This window comes from Rhinopithecus bieti, unplaced genomic scaffold (assembly GCF_001698545.2).
Source record: "Rhinopithecus bieti isolate Rb0 unplaced genomic scaffold, ASM169854v2 scaffold_24392, whole genome shotgun sequence".
NCBI lineage: Eukaryota > Metazoa > Chordata > Mammalia > Primates > Cercopithecidae > Rhinopithecus > Rhinopithecus bieti.
The window spans coordinates 1,316,451-1,337,497 of record NW_016812542.1 but is presented as its reverse complement, the minus strand read 5'-3'; the positions used below and the strand labels follow the sequence as shown (position 1 = coordinate 1,337,497).

General features: G+C 34.0%; 2 long non-coding RNA genes across 2 annotated transcripts in view; one reads left to right on the top strand and one right to left on the bottom strand.

Moving 5' to 3' along the window:
* The window catches only part of LOC108545051 (uncharacterized), a 57,259-nt gene extending 52,627 nt beyond the window's left edge, over positions 1 to 4,632 (bottom strand). The window contains exon 1 of the long non-coding RNA XR_001890022.1: positions 4,310 to 4,632. This is a non-coding gene — a long non-coding RNA (uncharacterized LOC108545051). The remainder of the gene's footprint in view (positions 1 to 4,309) is intronic.
* Positions 1,871 to 21,047, top strand: part of LOC108545050 (uncharacterized) — a 28,654-nt gene continuing 9,477 nt past the window's right edge. The window contains exons 1-2 of the long non-coding RNA XR_001890021.1: positions 1,871 to 2,051; positions 12,235 to 12,409. This is a non-coding gene — a long non-coding RNA (uncharacterized LOC108545050). The remainder of the gene's footprint in view (positions 2,052 to 12,234; positions 12,410 to 21,047) is intronic.

Here is a 21,047-nt window from a genome sequence, read left to right as displayed (position 1 = left end):
TATTTTAATGTAGCATTGGAATGCAAGTTTTAATCTGAATAAATCTATATTTTAGAACTCAGTTTTGTATACTCATTTAACTTGACACTTTTAAAGCATCTCACTGTAATTCAAGTGGTATGTACTGAATTAACTCTGTTTTTCAAACTTTGTGAGAAGAAACAAAATTATTAGATATTCTTAACAATTATAACAAATCCAGTTTGTTCATCATTTGATCTTCTTTTCAATAAAGCTTTTCATGTTTTATTTGAGGAGAAAAGAAGAATGCCAAAACCCATGTGGGTTCCCTCTTCGGTCTAACATGTATTTTTCTAAAATAACAAATGTAACTGAGAAGCTGGCCTGGGTGGTATAAAAGAGTCAGTTAATTGGTAGTCAGCCTTTCTTTTTATAGTTGACTATAAGTCTAAACGCTGATTTAGGAGAAAGATATGTTTTTACTAAAGAAAGCCCTATATGCTATATTAAAAGTGTGATGACTTTGCTTTTTCAAAGAATCCATAAGCCCCACCCATCTCCTCTGAAAAGTTCAGACTGCCATGTGGCTTTCTGGCTTACAAAACTTTTGCTTTCCTGCTATATCTCTTTCCTAAATCAACATTCGCACATTGACCCAAACAGATTGGTCTAGCTTGTACATTAGTGACAACAACCTGTCATTTTCTGTCTTAGAATATTGTAACTTCATTCATTCTTATAAATTTTCTTCCCTAACCCCAGAATTTTTTCTAAAAGCCCATATTTTCAGATTTTTCTATTTAAAAGCCAACTTTAAAAATAAGATTTAGAGACTGTATTTCCAATAATGTTGCAAAACAGAAGGCCCTTACAGCAGCATAAATTTAAAAAGATGAGATAATTAAATTTTCTGGAGGAAAAAAACTCCATATTTATAAAAACGTCAATTCTCACATATTAGTTATATTTTAAAACATTTAAGAAGTAATATTTGTCTTTCATTAAATAACATTTATCATCAGCCCACCAGTCACTTCCTTTCTAAAAATACGTTGATTTTCAGTACTCTATAGAATAATAGAAGTAATGGAGCATTTGAATCATGTGCCTTCATAAAACATAGACAGTGTAAGATGAAATCTATAATAGTAAAATTAAGGTGGCATGAATTACTTTTGAAACTTTATACTCTTCTGTATTGATTGTTTTACATTTGCAAGAAAATACAGACACATTTTATGGAGAAAACTTACTAACAATTAAGTTGAGAAAATTATTTTTAAATCCAAATATAACCTTTAAAGTTTCTTTTATCATTCAAAAGTTTATTTTTTCTCATGTGTTATTTTATGTTTTAAATTATTCACAAATGACATAAAATATTAGCCTCAGAAATATAATGTATTGTATTGAAGATGAGACTCTTTCGCTTTCTCTTCATATGTGTATATATGTGTACATATGCATACACACACATATATGCGTTTAAATAGCTAACAATTTTTGACTTTTGTGTATCAATCAACAAGTTAAATATTGAATACATAGTATCTCATTATTATTCAAAAATCCTCATGAAATAGATATGACAATTTTATTTCTACTGATGAGGAATAGGCTTAGAGTAGTTTGAATGAACTGATATGAACAATTTTATTTCTCTGATGAGGAAATAGGCTTAGAGAGTTTGAATAACTGCCTAAAGTCACAGCAAATGAGAGAAAAAGCCAAAATTTAAGAGTTAGGAGTTAAGATACAGCAAGCCCTCTGTATCTTAATGTTCCACTCATCCCTTCAAAACATCTACTAAATGCCAGGCACTAGGTCTATGCTGCTTACTTTTGGTTGGGTGTGGCTGACACCAAACCAAAATAAATATATATACACCTACATACACAAAGGATGACAACTCAGATGAAAATTCAGCAGGGGTGAAATTATGGACAATGCCTGGAAGATGGCAGCTACTTTTGGGTTGATGACCTACAAAGACTTCTCTGAGATGGTGACATTTAAGCTAAGATTTGCGTGTCAAGAAGGAAATAAGCATAAGAAGATAAAGGGGTGGCAGCTGTGACCATAATGCAGAGGTAAATCTTCCGATATTCAAGGACATTCAAGGGCCAGAACGTTACCAGTATAGCTGGTATATCACACCCTGAACTAAGGAAGAATGATAGGCATTGACATTAGAGAGGTTGAGGCAAGGACCAATCAAGTAGGGTGTTGAGCAGCCAAGTAATTTGGTTTATCCTAAGTGTTATGGAGAGATACTGGAGTGTTTTAAGTAGCAGAATGGCATAATCTGGGTTTCATTTTAAATGGATTACTCTAGCTGTTCTGCAGGAAAGTGGGGGGAAAGGAGATCAAATCTATATTCATAAGAATTATGTTTGGATACTTATATGTGCAGATTCACAGAAAATTATAGGCATATTGAATTTAAGACATTTAAATTTTAAAGAATGTACTCATTATAATGATAATCTTGAAATTATCACCTTGCAGAGAAGCACAAAATGAGAGTATATGCTTTAAAAATCTCCCATTCAATGAAAAGCCATTGAAAGTAAATTTGAAGATTTTTAAAAGTATTTTAGCAAACAGCATTATGAAAAGTATATTTACAATAATGTAGAATTTAATGTGTTCCTTTAAATAATGTATGTTATGACTTTTTTGACAATAGCACTTCACATGCTTTATGATTCATGCTTTGAGGTAATATTCCAAAATGACAACACAAATTGTAGTGAGTGAATATGTTTTTGATGTAGACTGATTCAATAGCAGTTTCTGAATGCTAAATGGAATGTTTTATACTTAAAGGAAGCATATTAGGGAGTAAAGCATTAATTTGTTGTGAAACTTTTATTCCCTCTTTTATTTTGATATTTTGAGATAGACTACCATTTTTAAAACTCTTATCACAAAAGATCATTTTCATCTTACTCTTAGCAATTTTGAGGTGTTTATCAAACACACTTGGTGTGATACTGGTTCTACCAGGGTTATATAGTACAGATCTAAAATGTTCTTTTTAAAAACCATAGTTCTGTAAATAAATAATATTTGAATAAATGAAAATTTAGAAAAGTGTCCTGAGTCTCCATTACACCTAAGCAGTTTTCAGAACAATCTTGTATCTTTGATACACTGGCACTTACTGCTGTTAGGAAATGAGCGAATTCGTATAGAATAAGGATATAATAATCATGACTTCTCAATGTAGACAGAACTAGTACATGAAGACACATTCCTAGCAGAAAACATGTATAAATCTGCTTATATTTTAATGGTATTACCATATGTAATATTAAACATTATTCCAATTCTCTTTACTATTCAGCAATTCTTATAAAGTACAGCTTCCTTTCACATACAACATGGATGTTCCGCAAAGCATAAACACAGCCTTAGACTATCTTCCTGCTAATAGAAAATTACTTTCATTTCACTTACTATTTTATAGACTTTTTTGAAGAACTGAAAAAGGTTAAATTTGTATTTTATGCTCTTACGTATGTTAATCAAAATCATTCTCCCAATACAGACAATAGTTATGAGTGTAGCAGATAGAATGTTCATTATCAATAGAAGACAAATATTGTAGACCATGGAGAAATAAAGTTAAACTGCTTTCCTTTATTTTAATAGTAAGGCCCTTGTGAAACCTTTAGAAAACTATTATCATTTACATAAAATTAATTTCTATTTTTTTCTAATACTATGTATTTGTATCATTCCTTTAGAAAACTTCTTATATTTCACAATGCAAAGGAGTTTGAGCAGGTTATGAAAAAATAATGAGAAGTGTGAGTCTACTTCTCTGCAATATTTACTAGTGTGATCAACTGCCCACTAAGCTTGTCATTGTATAAAACAGAAAGCATATATTTTAATCTTCCCAGCACCGAAATATTTAGGCTCAAATATTTTGTAAAATTTTTAGTGAAAGTATTTATTGAGCTATTAATATATTCAAAGCAATGTGTTGGATCACTTGTTATTAAAGATGAATCAAATACAAATTCCGCATTTTAGAAGGTTATGGTCTAAAAGAGAAGATAAGCACCCATAATAAAAATGTAAAAGAAGTATGTTCTTAGAAGCAGATCCAGTAAGGTTCTGTTGGAGTTGAGAGATGGGATATTTCGCTTCCCAAGATATGAGGATACTTCTTGGAGTAACTGGCATTGAGTTATAACATATGGTAGCATTAAAATGTATGATCAGATAGAGAAAGACTTTTCAGACATAATGCAAAAACAAAAGGTGAGTAGTAGTTTCTATTGCAGAGTAATAAATTATCACTAATTTGCAGTTTAATGTAACACACATTTGTTACCTTAAAATTTCTATGGATCTGGAATCTGGGAAGGGCTTAGCTGAGTCCTCTGTTTAGGGTGAACAAGATTGCAATAAGGATTTGTCTGCAAGTGCAGTCTCATCTGAAACTCAACTGGAGAAAGATTCATTTGTGTTGGCAAAATTTAGTTCCTTGCAGTTGAAGGACACAGAATTTCAATGTCCTGTTGATGTTCAACTGGAGAACATCCTCAGCTCCTAGAGACCACCCTAAGTTCCTTGTCACAGTGCCACAGCCTACAACATGGCAGTATAGTTCTTTAAATACAGCCAGGAAAAAATAAACTTTCACAAGATGATCACACCTTATTCTCTGTGTAATGATAAACATGTAATCACGTTCCTCCTGTCTTGTTTGCTGTATCCTATTGGTTAGAAGCAAATCACAGGTCATGGTAATACTCAGGGGACAGTACTATTCAAGGCCATAAATGTTAGGAGATGGGGATGATGGAAGAGCCTATCCACCACCATAGGGTGGAAGGTGAAAGTTTTGGTTTAGCTGAAGGGTGTGGCACATGTACATGGGACAATCAGGTTGGAAAAAAAGTTTGGGTTCAGGTTATGGAAAGAATTGAATGCCCTACACTGAAGTTGAACATTATATTTTATACAGAAGAGGAAACCATTGTTATATTTTTGAAAAGTAGAGGAAACTTAATGGAACTAGGTTTCAGAAAGTTTAATCTGGAAATGAGTTATAAAATGAATAAGAAAAAAATTGGTTTAGGAATAAAAGTTAGTATATTAACTTGTTGAAAGAATGAAATAAATATTGTAGAAAATCTGACTATAGAATTATAATTTAAAATTAAACTTTTGTTTCTTAAACTGAATTACAAAAGGAAGGGTGATCAGTAAGTCACTAGTTCCTTACTAGGTCAAAATTACAGGCTTCCTTTTATACACACATGTAATGTAAGATGTTCTTTGGGAATGTCTCTGTAAGAAGGAGAGGTGGGTCTGTGAGACACTCAGGTGTGGAAAAAGAGACTTCATGATACTCATCAAGGGGAAGAAAGGTGAGCCCAAGACAATATATTGAAAAAGAGTAACAGTAGTATGTCTAGGAAAATGCTGGATATTGGATGTGCAATATTTTGTGTAATTAAAAAAAAATTACTCTATTGGCAGCACCATCAAATTAGAGAAAAGCTGATTTTTCATGAGCATCATATAAGGGAAGTGGAAATCAGGATAAAGAAATATGATAGATGGCAACAAATAGAACTTGACAATAAAGAGACATTAGAGAGAGATAATAGTAATAATTGACATTTTTAATCTAGTCAATTAGGAGGTTACTAATAACCAGAAGGATATGTTGGAAAAGAGTAGGTTTTAGGGCTACAAGAAAAATATTAGTTTATATATACTAAATTTAAATGATTTTCAGAATTTTTGCTGAAGATGTACAATGCACACTAGAACCCACAGGCAGTCAGGAGGAGGCAGGTAGTACAATGCACACTAGAACCCACAGGCAGTCAGGAGGACACAGGTGGATTCTTGGAAGTCACTAGGTAAAGCTGACAATTGAGAGCATAAGATTGAGCAAAATTACCAAGGAAGTGAGTGTGGTTCGAGAAAAAATAAAGACTATGAGCAAATCTCTATAAAGTATCTATATCTCAAAGACGGGATGAGGAAGCAGAATTGGAAGAACTTGAGAGAGAAGAAACAGAAAGAGTGATCCTAAAGGTAGTTGAAAACAACAAAGAAAGAGTAGAGTAGTAGCTCAAAGCAGAGAATCATCTAAGAGTGGCAAAGTTGAATCTTTTGAGTGGTCAGGCAAATACTACAGCAATCCAAGTCTAAAGTAATAAGAAGACATGGGACAAAGGCAAAGTGAAATACATGTGACCCGTATAGTGTAACTGACTTCAAAAGAAATACTTTTTTTAAAACACAATGTCCTTATGGAAAATCCACTGCTATCTTGATTTGGTCCACAGGGTGCCAGTTTGTGATCTCTAGCCTATAGTAATAAACAATCCAGAGAAGAGAAATAGAATGACATTGAAGCAAATCATTGTTTTGCAAGTAAGAGTTTCTTAATCATATCTTTGTGAGAGAGGTTTTATTAAATGACAGAAGCAGAAATTGAAGTGTAAGATTTAAGGAGAAAGTGGGTGATCAGGAAACAAAAAACCTTGTCTGATTTTATAGTGATGTAAAACTTGAAAAAACTCTGTCATGCAGTCGTGAAAACAGCCATGAGAAGGTTATGACTGGTCACAGACAACAGGGGAATGACGAGGCTAAATACTGTGTCCACCCTGGAGACAACAAAGAGCTTCATGAGGCGAATGCAACAGTCAGAGCTGGGAGTGGGAATCAGCAGCAGTAGCCAAGGAGCAGAAGTCCAGCCAAACCTATTGGATGGTATCTTGCTGGTGTGTAGGCTCCTATCCATTCCACCTCACCAGCTTCCCCACGGGTTTCAAATGCCACCCAGATTTTCAGTGAATCATTTACCTTGGAAAGGCGATGGGAAATTATTAAAGGGGCAGTGAATTGATCAGCTCCTTGGGTGCTGGAGGTTTGATTTTTTTTATTCTTAGAAGACATGAGTCATGCACAGTTGTGGAATGGATAGGAGCAGCCATGGTAAGGAGCTGTATTCCAGAAACAAGAGGGCAACTTGGTGGAATCAGGCCCTGGATCAGGACCATGGGGATTGGATCCCAGGCACAAGTGGAGACATGAGCTTTTGAGATCGAAAATGACACTTCTTTCTCTAAGTCTGTAGAAGACGGAAAGTGAATACTTGGAGTTAGAGATACATTTGAAGTGGAGTAGAGATATATCAAATAATCTCCCACTGGGAAGTTCTAGCCTCTTTAGCATCAGCCTAATGATGGGAAACACTGGGAAGAGCCATGACACAGGTGACCTGGGCATGCCTGTGTTAGGTGTTCAGTTTTATCCTGATGAAAAAGGTGTGGTTTTCATGCTACTGAAGAACAGTGGCTCATATTTCGCAGTCTGCACGACTAACTTCATGCTCTTTGGTTGGGTTCAGTCACTCAACAAATGTTTACAGAGGTTCAGTAATATGCTATATTGCATAGTTGTTTAAAAAACTTTATTGCTTATTTTTCTGATTAGAAAAGAAATTTTTTTCTTTGTAAAACCTATACAGAAGAAAAATGAATATAATATCATTTAATCAGTATTTCTTGAACATGTATCATGGGTTGAACCCCATATTGGCAGTTAAACATGCAATAGAAAACAAAACTGACATGACTTTGCTGTATAAAACTTATAATCTAGTAGAAGAAACTAAATTCTGCCCAGACTCTCCTATCACACCCCCTCCAGGTAAACACTATTTGGTTTTGTGTATATTCCGCCAAATTTTTTTTTATTTTTAATATACTTCAAATAGTTTTCATCACATTCTATGAGTTATATTTTTCCTTTTTGCTGTGTAGAGATTAGGGTAGCTTCATGCTACATTCAGATACTAATTTTGAAGTTTTAGACAAGATGACCCAAAAAGGATGGCAAAGAAGGAGCTTAGAGCTGAAAGGGATTTCAAACGTGATCCCTCTCTTTACAATCTCTCTTTGAAATCTTCTTATTCAAAGCTGTATAATCCAATAGGTGCATTTACATGAAGTAAAACACATTAATTAATTTATTTAATACATTTTGAGTGTCTTCTCTGAGCAAGATAATATTCTAAATATGGTTTACTCGCTAAAGCAAATTTCCAAGAAAACCTAATTTTCAGAAACAAACAAAACCTGTGGAGAAGAGCTAATAATAAGTACTTTTGCAAAATTCATATGCTCCAGTTTAAAAAAAGAAAATTAAAACTCAAACAGGGAAAAGGAAGACAAAAAATTTCAAGCTAATCTGAAGTATGGAGAGGCAGATTTCTTGATTTTTCTGGCTACAGTCATATACTAACATTTTAGTTTTATTCTTTTCTTTTATTGGAATAGTGGCTGTTTTAAAGATACGTAAGCATTTATACTCTCTGTCAGCTATCTCTGCAGGGAAAAAAGAATTTACACACCAGAGCACATGGAAAAATGCGTGCATGGTGACAGAGTTTTACAAATCTATTTATTTTGGGTTGTTATAGCCCTTCTACCCTTTATTCTCATTCAAGCTCCCATTTTTTTAAAAAAACATTCCATCTACAGGGAACTGCACAGAAAATGTGAAATTGGTAATTCTGCTTACTCGGCTACAGAAGAATGTAAGAAATAGCTATAGTGTATGTCACTATAATTTATGACGGGGCAGTGACAATAACTTAAAGACACAGAATAGAAACCAACTATCCACCATTAAGTAGTGGATGAGCTTGGAGTATATCATTTTGTTGATATTTCTATCTCCAACACTAAACAAATTATTACCCTTGCAATTCCCTACATTTTTTACTTCCTGGAAATATCATGCATAATCCAACATAAAATGGAGACCATTTGTGCACTTTTCACTCAGTTTGTTACTGTAAGAAAGATGTTTTAAAGTAAGAGCTAAAATATTCAATCCAATTCAGTACAAAATTTATTGAATACCCAATATTATGGCTGCACTATGAGAAGGTACAATAAATTCATTTATTGTCTTAAACACACACACACAAAAATTGGAAAATGACTACCTCTTTATGGGGAAGGGCTGGTTGGTATTGAACAATTTCTTTCCACAGGGCTCACGAGTCTCTTGGCTCTCTAGCATCCTTACAAAGGAAACCTAAGAGTAATAAACTAAAACTAAAATAACAAAGGGAAGTATGATTTAGGAAATTTTACCCATAAGGTCCAACCTGCTGTAAAACAGTAGATATATCTAAATGTTCTGTTTTGTTTGCTGGCAGTTGATAGGCTCATTAGAGTTGGAGATGTTATCCCAAACTGTTTTCAGATAGGATCTTGATGGCATTTCAGTTTAATCCTCCCAATTCTTTAGGGCACCACTCCGAATTTATCTTACAAGGGGGCAGTAAGCATAGAGAAAAGATTACTTCTCTGCGCCTTTCCCTAACCAGATTTTCGGCTATTCTGAGACAAAAGGAAAAATGTATCTGCCTTCAGAAGTCTGACTACAAAATATTCTCTCCTATTTGTGCTTAAAGAGTCATCTTTCAGGAGCAGCAGCTCTCTATGTTACAGCAGTTCCTTTATTTATTCATTTAGTTACAACCAGCGCTTACTAACTGCCCATGAGGCCTACAGGAGAAGCCATCAAAGCATACAGGGAAATAGCCTAGAGAATATTAGAGGATGAACACATAAACTTGGAATGCCCAGCCTAGACTTGAACCACCAAGGAAGGAAAAGCATGCTGAGACTGGAAATACAAAGAATCATGTGAAGTGTGTGTGTGTGGTGCGTGTGTGTGTGTGTGTGTTTTCCCAGAAAGTTTCAAGCAAGTTGACAGAATGTTCAGTTTAAGAGACAAGCGAGATTCCTTTAGAAAACCTCTAGTATCTTACAACCTTGTGTTATGTTACAATTTGAACATCAGGTGTGGCAGGTTTCACATAAGCTTTCTGTACAAGTGTCTAAAGAATGAGTGCACAAGTTGAGAAAAACAATCTTTGCTACATAAACCCAGGCTAACTTGTTTGATGTGGACAGAATGAGGGGGAAACTTGGATCCCTGAACATGGTTGCTTTTAGATTTCATCCAGCCTACTGACATACTGCATATTCTCAGGAGTTAACAGATGGTTCTGGTTCTGACCCTGGCTTTTCCTGTGCAACTTCCTGTGTTACTATCTGTGTAATACTTAGAAAGTTAGTTCACCATTGGAGCCTCAGCCTCGTCATCTGTAAATTGAGAATAATAGTAGTATCTATCTTAAAGGGTAGTTGTAGTCAATGAATTATTACATGTAAAAAGCTTAGGACATTGCCTGACGTGTCTCCTTGTAAATGTTATTTTCTTTCTTTTATTTCCTTTTTTTCTTTTCTTTCTTTCTTTTTTTTTTTTTTTTTTAAGATGGACTCTCACTCTGTCACCCAGGCTGGAGTGCAATGAGGCAATCTTGGCTCACTGCAACATCTGCCTCCCAGGTTTAAGCGAGTCTCCTGTCTCACAATCTTGAGTAGCTGAGACTACAGGCAGGTGTCATCATACACAGCTAATTTTTGTATTTTTAGTAGAGATGGGGTTTTACCATGTTGGCCAAGCTGGTCTTAGACTCCTGACCTCAGGTGATCCACCCACCTTGGCCTCCCAAAGTGCTGGGATTACAGGCGTGTGCCACCGTGTCCAGCCATAAATGTTAATTTTAATTATCATTATATATTAAACTTATTGTACAAGTGTGAAAAAGAAAATTAACCCACTGACTTTGAGGGATGCATATTCTGATTATCCCTTACAGTGTGGAAAATAAGTTGTCTTTAATGAAAAATAAAATACTTCAACAAGATCCTTCTTAGTAACACCAGACTAATGGCAATGTAATGGACAGAGTTTGTTTTAACTTCCTGAGAAAAATTAAATCACTACATTTTAAAATAACTAAAATGGATCTCTCTGTCTCTCTTTTAAATAATATCATGCCCTAAACCCAAAGGCCTAATTCTGCTTGAGAGCTGTTTTAAAATATGACCTATTTCTTTCAAGTTTCTCATTTTATTATTTATCCTCTTGGAGCTCCCAACTTTCAAATAAAAGTGAATGTATTTCTTTTAAATAAGAGGAGGTCTGTGCAGTGCACACATCTAGATTCTGATAGTGCCAAGAGAATTTTTTTTTTCAAAGCAGCAGTTCATGTTCAGCCAGCGCCAAACGGAACGAACTTAAAGCTCAAAGGGTTTGACTAAATTTAGAAACCACGATGTTCAAGTGCTTCTAAATTTGACAAAGCAAACCAGAAGCTAACCAAAATCGTACATAAAATGATCTTTTCTATTATGACAACAGATTAGACAAGATATTATTATCCTAAATTTAGGAAAAATCAGACCAATAACTAAAAATGAGTGACTTAAGGCTGAAAATAAAACAAATGTATTCCTATTCCAGAAGAAGGAATTCTAATATCTTCACGAATATTTTGAATGACTTTTCTGATGCTATGAAGTTGAAAATATCAAAATTACTTATCAAATTTTAAAGAAGAAAAGAAAACTGTTCCTATCAAGTGTGTAGTCTCTATGGCAATGCTTCCAATCTGAGTTCCAATATTCTCAAGAGCAGCTCATGTTTGGCAATACTTCATAAAATAAACTTGAGTTGTCCACCTGGTTTTCCACACCAAGCCCATATATTTCATACATAATATTACACAATGATATGTTAAACAAAATTGATTTAGTCCTTTTTCTGTGTCTTATAATTTTAATTGTGTATAACATTTGTAACATTTCCAATTCTTAAAGCATTGTGTTTTATTCCCAGAACACACCTTTGCTTCATTCTGAGGCTACCGTCTAGTACACTGATTAAAAAACTGCTAAATTGTTTTTCCAGGGCAGAAATTTTAGGTTGAACCAGGAAAAGTAAGATTAACTGCTAACATACTACAGTTATACTTTAAAATTATTGTGAAACTATTATTTTAAGAAATAGTGAAACAATCAAATGCATATGATGAAGTTTTCTATTTTATTTCAAAATAAAATATAGAATATGATATATATGAAGTTTTGCAATAGTGCTTTAAAATAGTAGTAGTGCAGGATTTTACTAATGTCAAAGCTGTAACTGCAAGTTAACTTTGAGCCCGGTTAAAGGTGAAAGTTATATATTTTCTGAGAGAAAGAAAATTTCAAGTTTTAAAAACCACTTTATACTTCAAATCAAACTTTAAGAGAACTACTCTAGTTTCCCTGTGTGTTCCCTAGCCCTTCTACTGGTCTTTCATGTAACTACCTAGCTTACCTAAGGTTCTCTATTGAAATAAGAGCATTTTCATTTCAGAATTCCTGTGATCTGGTACACATAAACAAATATCAAGAGAAGTCAAATTTTAAAATGATGGACATTTTCCAATTAGATTACTTCTGATCAATACAATGTCTGATTTTTATACGATGTCAACTAAAATTCAAATTCAGATGTCAAAAAGGTTTAAATAACCCTCCCTCCAATCTCTGTAAGTATATATTAGATGTGGGAACCAATAAAGTTTTAGACAAGGAAGATTATTCCATGTAACGGAAAAGCTGAAATCCCTAACACTTCTATTGTGTACCTGCCTTACTTCTGAAAATAATTTCTTGCAATGTTCCGTGAATATTAATGCATCAGTAAATTACCTTGGATCATGAATTTTTACTGGAAACAGTACCAAAACTCTGGGTTTTCTGTTGGTTATTTATCTCTAAGTTCATCACACAGTATTTGAACAAGGCACAAAGAGTCAAATTAAATCATACTGAGTAATTGCAGGTAATTGCAGGTCATTCTTTACTGTCTATAGGTGGATAAAAAACAATTTATTTGGGGATTAAGAAAAGTATGTTGATAGTTTTCTTATCACAAACATATAGTTTTATTGTAAGGACTTAGAATATGCAGGTAAGCAATATAATGACAATATATCCAAAGATAACTAACATTAATATAATCTGGGGGGTATAATAATTTTATACATGTTTATAGTTTGATTTCTACTTATCCAGTGAATCAGTTGGCATCCAATCAATTTGAACAAAGAAGTTTATATAATTTTTTTAACTGTAACAGAGGTTTGAAGTAATGAGGGATTTGCAACCAGCAGTAAAATAATGTTAAGAAATTTGGGAATACAGATATACAGACTAGCCACTATCCCTAGGGTTGAGCTAGAGATGGGTCAGGGGGTCAAGTGAGCATGCCGTGACTACAGGCACTCTGCTGTTGCCCAAGGGAGGGAGCAACAGAAAAGTGGCTCACTTCCATGAACTGCAGGAGCCATGTGCAACAGAAACCACAGGCTCCCAAGAGTGAGGTTGGATGAGCGTCTGAGAAAATTAATGAGTCTCATCTTACTTACCTGATATTTTCTATCAACCTCTAATTGATGATTTTCATTTCCTCTTATTGTTGTCTTCAAGGTCTTCTTCCCACTCTATACTCTCTCTGAGGATCTCTTTACACCCCACAGCCATTGAATCTTAAAAATAATACAAGAAATAATTGAATGAAATTTCCAAGAACTTAAGAATATAGATCGCTTTTTCCCCCTAACATCTAGAACAGTATCTAGCATATTGACAATATCTAATAATATTTGCTAAATAAATAAAGAAAAACACACACTGAAGAGTCAACATAACAAATGAATAAAACATATTCAAAAGTATATCATTCTGAAATTATACAATGCATATAAATATTTGATGCTAAAACTTCTATAAAGATAAAGAAGATCACATATGGGAGTTACAACATTTAGACTTCTGAAAGAAAAGTAATTCTAACCGAGAATTCTATGCTCCATTAAAAAATTTAACCAGAAGACAAAGATTAAGTAAAGCAACTTACAGATAGGTTAGATCTAAAAATATGTATTTGTGATACACCCTTCTGTTGGAAGGTATACATCACCAAAATAATGGAATAAATAAACAAGACATAGGATTAATGAAAAATGATTACAACACAGGAGAGGTTGAAAAGAATTCCTGGAATATTGTTGAAGGGAAATCCTAAGACATCAGCCATTCTTCTAGAAGCCCCAAGGCTATTGAGAGCATGAAAACTAAGGAATGAATGTTTTCAGGAAACAAAAAAGGAACCAATAAATTCATGACACGTTACCTGGTGAGACTGACTATAAGCAGACATAAACAAAACAATTTCCATAGGTGTTTTATTGTTTGGAATGTAGCAATTTATGAAAAAGAAGAGACAAGTATTAACTCCAGGACAAACAAAGAGTTATTTAGGTAAGGGTGCAAATCTTAGTAAATGACTTGGTTCAGAAGTGAACAATATAACACAACTTTTAAAAAGTTGAGGGGTGAAGACTGAAGTGGTAATTTAAATACAAATTCTGACAAAATTTTATTGACAGGAGGGAGACAGGAGTGGAGAGAATTTCGTATCATGGTACAAAAGTGCTAATTTTAATATTGCATAAAAACAAGTCATTGATAGCAGTAATACATATTATTTCGTAATATGAAGGCTGAAGAAAGAATCTTTATTTTATTTTGGTAGAAATTTTTATTTCTATTAACTCCCTCCTTTCAATAAAATTATATCAAAATTTGTGTTTAAATTACACTTCAGTGTCCCCTCTCCCTCTTTTGTCCCTGGGTGCCAGAGTTTTATCATTATTTTGAGTTATTAATTGAATTTTAAAAGCAAACACATATTAGTTTTGAGATTTTTTTTTCTTGTTGTTCTTGGGTTATTGACAGCAATGGAGAGAGAAGGAGAGAGAAGATAAAATGAGCAAATACAAAAAATGGTGAAATACACAATTACTGGTTTCTAGGACTCTTTTGTCACTAAACTGAGCTATTGCAATAAGGTTCCTGCTGATTTTTCTATCACCAATCTCTCCCTTTAATTCCATCTTTCACAGAGCTTCCAAAATTATCTCCTAATCACAGATCTGGTCATTCACTTTCTTGTTCAAAACCCCAAAGCAACTACTGACTGATCACGTTAAACTCCTCTGTGTGACATTTAAGTCCTTATCTTGTCTAACTCCAACCTAACTAGAGTTTATTTCTTTATTAATCAATGTTATAAAACTACATCCTAGCAATAAAAAATTATTTTCTCATCTCTAAATAAGACAATCCCTTTACACTTCCATCCATTTCTCTTTTTTTTAATTTCAATAGGTTTTTGGGGAACAAGTAGTGTTTGGTTAAATGGATAAGTTCTTTAGTGGTGATTTCTGAGACTTTGGTATACCCACCACCTGAGCAGGGTACACTCTACCCGATGTGTAGTCTTTTGTCCCTCAACCCCCTCCCACCCTTTCCCCCAAGTCCCCAAAGTCCATTTCTTGATCCAGAGTTCCTATCATTTGCTCTTCCCTCTTTGACCTAACTTATTTCCTATTTTTTCATACACAAAAGTCCCAGGAAAACTTCTCCAATCACTTGCATTGACATATCTGAAATGCCACTGTGTTGCCACTGTGCATTGTGTTTTTATTATAACACTAGCAACATTTTGTTTTGGGTCACGGTATGTACCTTACACCTATCTGGTCCACAAAACAAAATTCCCTTTTTCCTTGAGAGGAGAATCTGTGTCTTACTTAGAGGCATACTTCTGTGAATCACAATGCATACAAAGAGTAAGTGTGCAAGAATTGCTTGTTTAATTTTAAACAAAGTATTTTAAAATTGCATAAATATGTATGCCTATTTAATGTTAATATTCATAATGAGTCTATCAAAGATAGTGACCAAAATGTTCTAACTATAAAATATTTTCATGCTTTGCCATTTATAAGGAGAAATTCAAGACTCAGCAACCAATTGTTTTAAGGCTTCCAATGACTCATAAAATTATTCCAAAAGTTTGAGAAAACTTTTGTTTGAAATTATTTATTCAAAATTATTAGCAAAGCCCTAACTAGTATTTCCTAAATATGTTGAAATTAAATACAATAAGAAAATCCAAGATCTCACAGGTGTTATTAATAGTGGCATTATTGTTAGCAAGATAATCTGTTCAATTCTATGGAGAATATAAAACTGAGAAAGTTTTAATTATTATAAGCTAAAGACCTATAGATTTTAATGCTTGACTTTTTTTACCTTAATGCTCATTCTTTATTTGTTTTCTTTTAGTTCTTTTAAAATTTTATAAAGTTCAGGAGAGATAGCAATCTACAAATAAGGACACTTTGCTAGGTTCCCCCGCCTCCAACCCCGATCCACTCATTCTCTTTGTCCTCTGATAATTTATGAGTTGGTTGAATACATCAACTTTCAGATTTGATCATGAGTACTTTCTTGGAAGAGTCCAATTAGCCTTGTTCTGCTAAATATGTCAATAAGAGGAAACCGAGTGTATTTTACAGTATGTTTTTCAAGCATCTCTCCACCGCAGCTGTGTCAAGTATACTCACAGCAGATGTGAACAGTGCATGCAGTGCTGTTTCCTAACGCTCTATCTGCAAATCAAAAGTACTTATTATTAGAGACATAACAATTTTTACTCCACTTATTTTAATATCGTTTATAAACTTAATGAAACAACAACAATTGTGACAGGTCAATATTGAAAGAAGAAATTAACTTTGCAATGAGTGTTGCTCTTAAAACTTAGAAGCTCCCAGATTATATGTAACTCAACATTTCTTGAATGATTTTTACCACCCTGGTAAGTATGAATAAATTGGGGCAACACTTTAATAAATGCCAGGCTGTGAAACTATTTGAGATTTTAAAATATTTGAATTCCAGAAATTAAAAAGTGAGCAACAAATAATATCAATGTAAATTATTTATCAATAGTCATTTTAAATGTCTCTGCAAGCATTTTCCTATTTTATAAACATCTATACTGCATACCATCTGCTGATGCTTATTTTAATTCATAAGAAGACTATGTTTAAATGAAAATGTAAGTGACAGAATCAGAACAAAAGGGAAAGGGCAGGAGAATAAACTGAATAAATTCCAAATATGACTTCTAAAGGCAGACAATATAAAAGCTGTAATCTTAGTTTAAGCCTTACACTCCTTAAACACAGTAATTACAAGACATCTGCTGGGAACACAGCTTTGCTATTGGATAACCTTAATTGCCCTGTAATATTTCCTGACACTCCCCAAAATATGCCCCATTGCTAATAATTCATTCACATTTCAGCACCATTATTAGCTACTAATTCAAACAATCAAGACAAAGACAATAAATGGATGACCTTGAACAATTACCCACTCAGTGAACAGAATTTATTTTGTGCTTTTCAAAGACATAACTGCTTTCCTGCGACTGTGAATAGCACTTCAAAATCAGGCAAATGCAGACAAGAGAAAAAAAATTCGTGGCATAAATGTAATGTTCCTTCTGATATTCTTAGAGGACTAATGTTAAAACTTATCCACATATTATGCTTTCTCTAAGAAAAATAAAAGAAAGCATGAAGTCCAAGCAAGAAACAAATTCTCTTTATAATAAATAGAGACAATTTTGTCATGAATAGTCAAGTATACATTCAGTTATTTCTTTTTGTTTCAACCTGTGAGAACATTTAAGAATCACATACATTCAGAGCCAGGAAAAACATTCACTACTCACAGCAAAATGGTGGGAGTTTAATGGACAGCTCCTCAGGGGGCTCCTCTTGCAAAATATTTTAAACACAGTCTGCCAAGTTAACACTCCCTCCCCCTCACCACCTCCCTGTTTCTCAAGAAATTTGAATTTTTAAAGAAATGTTGTACTCTTGGCCTTTTCTAATATGGAATGCATTAAGCGAAAACCCATAAATAAATGCTTACATATGCTTGTGAGAAGTAAAACAGACACCTCAAATTGATCATTTGCCAACAAAGGGGAGGGGGAGCAGGCACAACCGACAACTAAGGCCAAGGAAGTAACAAAGATATGGGTGAACCTCTGTTATCACTATATTTCTTGGACGTGTTGTGGGGCATATTCTGGTTTGGTGTGATCCAGTTATAAATACAAGAAGAAAGGATGTAGAAAAATGGGTTAAGCAGAGGCATTCCAGTAGGGAAAGAGTTTTAGCATATTTTTATGGTCTGAGAAATCCCAGCAAAATATTGAGTTTTAAATATACAATCAAACAAAGGAAAACAGGTTTTGAATTCTCTTGACGATATGTGATCCTATAATACAATTGTCATAACATTACCGAAATATGTAATATATATATTTATGAACTTAAAATTCATAATATTATAATTTTTCCCAGTGTTTAGAGAAAAAGTCTTGGAAGACAATTATTTCTAATTGTGTCATATTCCCCCTCCACCCCAGGGAACGTTTGCCAAGGCATTTGAAAAGTTCTATCATAATTTTTCACATAGAAAAAAAAAAATCCAAAAAAATTACTTATGTAAGAATTTTTATATACATTCACTTCAACATTTTTATTTTAATGTTAGCCTAATAAAAACTAAAATAGAATTTATCCATACAAACCTTACACATTCATTTTTTTGTTTTGGAAATTTCTGTGTTCAAGAATTTTTATGCAACATTAGAGACATTTATGTTAGACTACATATTATATAATACAGAAAAAAAACATTATTTGATTGTATAAAAGCAAAAAGAAACTCTACCAAAATGATAAAGAAACAGGTTAGAAAGCTGAGGGTGAGAGGTTGAGGAAGAACCTGAAACATTTATTCCTTAACAATTGATCAGAAGCGTACAAAATACACAACGAAAAATCAGCCTTAAGAAAGCCAAAGATGATAGCATATCACTGAGAGATTCACCTAAGTCCAGAGGTGGTTCTAGGATCACTAATTATGCAAAGCACAGAGTGGGAAAATAATGATCAATTATCTACGTGTTGGGCTTTTCATAAAATAGGTTTCCATTTGAAGACATTATAATGTAGTTAGAATGACAAAATTAATACCCAGTATAACCCAAGTTTCCTTTACAAGCCTCAAAGTAGGTATTAATAGGGTCACTGTCAAATGTGTACACATGTATGTGCATTTACAAAAAGGATTTCAGGTTGCTTCCCTCAAGGTTTCAACTTGCTATTTCTAGAAAACCCAGAGGAGATTCTTCTGTGTACTTCACACTAATGTATTTTCATTCCTTCCCTTCTTCCTCCACATTTCCCTTTTGGTACTTAAAGTCCCTGGAAGGTGCAAGCTTCCTATGATCGACAGCCTCTGTCTCAGTGAGAAAAGCCAATGTCCACACCAAGGGCATGATTACCCTCTGCTCCCTGACTGCCCAGCCGTGAGATTCCCAAGAGTTTCTGGGCGTCCTATTGCCCTCCCTGTTTTAAAGCAATGAGGAAATTCTTCTGTCCTCCAAGTCATGCTACATATTACCCCAGAAAACACTGAGTAAGCCTTGTGTTTTCACAGACTGCTTCCTGGAACTGGTGTCTTCCTTTAGGGTCTAGACATGAATTCAGTCCACAACTCAGAGAATAGACCACAGACTATTTTCTCCATGTTTCTCCTGGTGGCTCCATGCAAACATTTTCACTTCAAGCAAATGTCCTCATGTAAATAGTATTACATGCTTATCATTTTGAGGTTCTTTACCTATGGTTTCTCCTTTGATTCACAAAAAAGGTGATGATGTAGTTACTCCTATTATCCCCATTTTGCAGATGGTAAACCATAGTTTATCAAAGTTGAATGACTTGGCCAAAAGCACCAGGTAGTAAGTAGTTGTGCATGGCCTCAAATCATCCAAATTCCATATTCTCGCCCTAGAATTGTCTAGATTCCTAAAATGGGCACAAATTGGGGTACACTGGAATGTCTGTTACACATTTGAAATTGTGGGAAGTAATGTAAAAGACTGTGCTGATGATACGCAACCACATGAGAAGGTGTCAATGCAAAGAAAAGGCAGCTCCAGAAAAGGCTCGTGAGTCCTGAATTTATTAAATCCTTGCTACTTGTTTTCTTTGGAATTACTAACCACTTTTCAACTTGCCTCAGGTCAAATGAACACCTCCACACTGCTGAGTAGAATCTATGAGGCTCCTATTGTAATCCCGTCACTAAAGAAGCACATGTGGGCATCATTAACCTAATTTAAGAATTAGATTAGTGTAACTTGCTCATGGCCATGTAGATGTTAAGTGGCAAAGCTGAGTTTCAAACCCAGGCAGTGGGGCTTTCCCAAAAGAAGTGCCCATGCAGCTAACTTCATGACATTGCACAACAATTTATTAAGGAAAAAGACATAAGCCTAATTTACTGTGTGTGGTATATAATTTTCCAATGTGTTATTTCCCAAAAGAATAACATCCTAAAATCTCTACGATAAGCTTCAGATTATTTCCAAACAAGGGCCGTGGTCAGAATAATTTAGTAGAAAAATTTCTTTGATTCTTCTATAAGAAATCATGTTAGGAATATTAAATGCTTAGCATATAAATATTATTTAAAGTAAACAAATGCATATCTAAAATTGACCTTTAAATGGATATTAATAGTTTTCTCAAGCACTTCTTTTGGGAAAACCTCACTGCCTGGGTTTGAAACTCAGCCCTGCCGCTTAACAGCTAGATGGACAAGAGCAAGTTACTTAACACTTCCTCCTCTGTAAAATGGGTTATATAATGTGACCTTCGTCATACCTGGTAGGAAACTTAAACAAGTTCACATGTGTAAAGTATTTAGAGCAGTATCTAGGCCATGACAAAGTCTCTTTGATTTTTTTTAATTAATGTATGAAAAATGACCTGGAGCTGTTCATTTGACCACCCAGTGTCCCTGATTTTTCTAGAGTCTAATCCAGCTCTGCCCTCAATAAGTATCTAGAGTGAAACTTCTGGCATAATGTATAGAGAATAAGGAGTAGGAATGAATTTCAGACCACAACTGTAATTTATTTATAGCTTTGAAACTCACTAAATCTCATACCTTACTCACATATTCCTGATATTTGATTTCCATTTAATTTTGGCAAAATGTGCATTTCCCCATATAAAGAAAAAGGATAGATAACTGGCTATCAAATATCCAACTCTTGCTAAATAGCATTTTGATGAGAGGAAAGTAAATTAATCAGACTCATTGTGATTAAATCTCTTTAAAAATGCACACACACACACACGCACACAAACACACACAAAGGGAAAAATGAACAAG